Here is a 2,268-nt window from a genome sequence, read left to right on the forward strand (position 1 = left end):
TGGCCTGACTACGAAGCGAGAGCTGAGCCCCAATCTGCGGTTCCATGGCGACCTCATACGGCTTACGGTGGCCTCACTGGATCTCTGTGAGGGGTCTACTCCAGTGGTCCAGGTTGGGGGTTTATACCAACTCGCCAATGCCAAGAGGCACCTGAAATCCCCGTGAGGGGAGCGGGTGGAGACGGACGAAGCGAGCGGCGTCCCCTTAAACTTTCCCCGACCCTGTCCCCCACCCGCTTTGTGGCGTGACTGTTGTCTGTCGTGGAAGGCATCTCAGAGCTACACGGAGAAAAAGGAAGTATTTTCGGCAACAGAAGGTATAAGGTCTGGAGCCTTGTTTCAAAGGAACCTGAAGGAAAGGTGTTGCCTTCGAGGTGGTTATTGCTGGAACAGGCCAATCGAGGGAATAAGACAGCGTGGAAGAAGGTCATGAAAGATCTCGAGGAGAAACCTCGTGTCATGAAGCAAAACAAGGCTGGAAACTTGAACGCCGAAAGTGAGCTGAGGCAAAGCCGGAATCGTGTTTAATGTTTCTTAGACTGCTGATCTGATGCGAATGTTACGAAAAGGTTTTCAGAACAGAAAACTAGGATTCTGTACTCCATCAAAATAATTTCAGCGTTTTGTGCTGCCTTAACCAGGTTTCTTGGACTTTACAGAACATACTAACACCGGCCTCTGCGCCCAATTTTCAAAGGAAGCTCTTTCCACGTTAGGGACAGTGGAGGGCCGTAAACTAGATCACGTATAGGGGTCACTGGTCTGACTCCGCCTCAAAGGAAGCTCCCTGCAAACATGGGGGCCAGTTCTTCTAATGTAACTGTCTTAAACTGCATGTTGAAAAATTTTAAGAAAAGTTTCTCAGAGGAGTATGGGGTCAAGCTGACCCCGGGAAAGCTTCGTATTCTTTCTGAGCTTGAATGACCCACCTTCGGGGTAGGTTGGCTCCTGGAAGGGACCCTAGACCTCCCCACAAGGGCAGTGTATCAGGTAGTAACAGAGACCCCTGGACATCCAGACCAGTTTCCGTACACATGGCTGCAGGTCACTACTGTAGTGCCCCCTGGGGTCCGGTTTTGCGCGAATAGGCAGGGAGAGTGTAAGGTCCTAGTGGCCCGACTGGCTTGGAAAAAGAACAAAGAGCAGCCAACAAAAATATTCCACCGAGGGGACCCCAAGGAAGAACTTGTCTTCCCACCGCCGTGCATCCCCGCAGCTCGACCAGCCCCCGTCCAGACGCTCCGCCCGCAACCGCCGGACAGCCCTCCGCCGTCCGTGCCTTCGCTGCCCCAACAGCCCGAGCCACCACCGAGCCCGAGCCCGAGCCCACGGCTCCTCCGCTTGGCCACACAACCAGTCCAGCAGTCTGCAGCCCTTCAGATGCCCCTCCGAGAGGCGCGAGGTCCCTTTGGGACGGGAGAAGATGGCACACTCCAGCCAGGCCGCCCTGTCCTCCAGCATCAGCCATTCGGCACAACCAACCTCCTCAACTGGAAGCAGCACACCCCGTCCAGAAACCTCGGGCGATGGCTGATGTGCCCGAGTCATCTTCCAAACTCATCGGCCTACCTGGGATGACTACTGTCGACTCCTGACTCTTCGACACCGAAGAGCGGCGTGAGATTCTGTCAGAAGCGCGAGGATGGCTCCAAGGTCGAGCACCGGGCGGTGTACTGGACCCTGCAGCACGGGCCTCAGAGGCTGCGCCAGACGCCAAGCCCAACTGGGACTTGAATGCACCACGCGGAAGAGAGTCTCTCCACAGGTGCCGGCAGGCCTTACTGCAAGGGGTGAAAGTCGGGGCTAGGAAGCCAACAAACATGTCAAAAGCGGCAGCGGACTCCACAGGCCAGGGGCGTCGCCCATGGAGTTCTATGAGAGGCTGGGCCAGGCGTCCCGGGTGTAGACCCTTTTGAGCCTGAGGCACGAGAGAACCAGCGCATGCTCGACGCGGCATGTGTGGCGCAATCCTTCACTGACATCCGCCACCAGCTTCAAAAGTTAGAGGGTTTTGCGGGGACGAACGCCACCCCGCTGCTGGAGGTCGCAAACAAGGCGTCTGTAAACCGTGGCCTGGAGATTCGAAACGTGGTGACAAACGGATGAGACAAAAGGCGCCCCTGCTGGCAGCTGCACCAGGGAACCTGGACCCGGTACGACAGACTGCGGCTCCCCCACGGAGAGAGACGCCAAAGGAGACCCGCACTGTGCCGCGGCCAACGCGCCTGCTGCAAAGAAACGAGCCACTGGAAGGACGAGAGCCCCTCG

The 2,268-nt window shown here is 57.1% G+C and overlaps 1 pseudogene; it reads left to right on the top strand.

The window, feature by feature from the left end:
• The first annotated feature begins 429 nt into the window (after positions 1 to 429).
• LOC111731345 overlaps positions 430 to 2,268 on the top strand; it is a 3,100-nt pseudogene continuing 1,261 nt past the window's right edge.

This window comes from Pteropus vampyrus, unplaced genomic scaffold (assembly GCF_000151845.1).
Source record: "Pteropus vampyrus isolate Shadow unplaced genomic scaffold, Pvam_2.0 Scaffold364, whole genome shotgun sequence".
Taxonomy (NCBI): domain Eukaryota; kingdom Metazoa; phylum Chordata; class Mammalia; order Chiroptera; family Pteropodidae; genus Pteropus; species Pteropus vampyrus.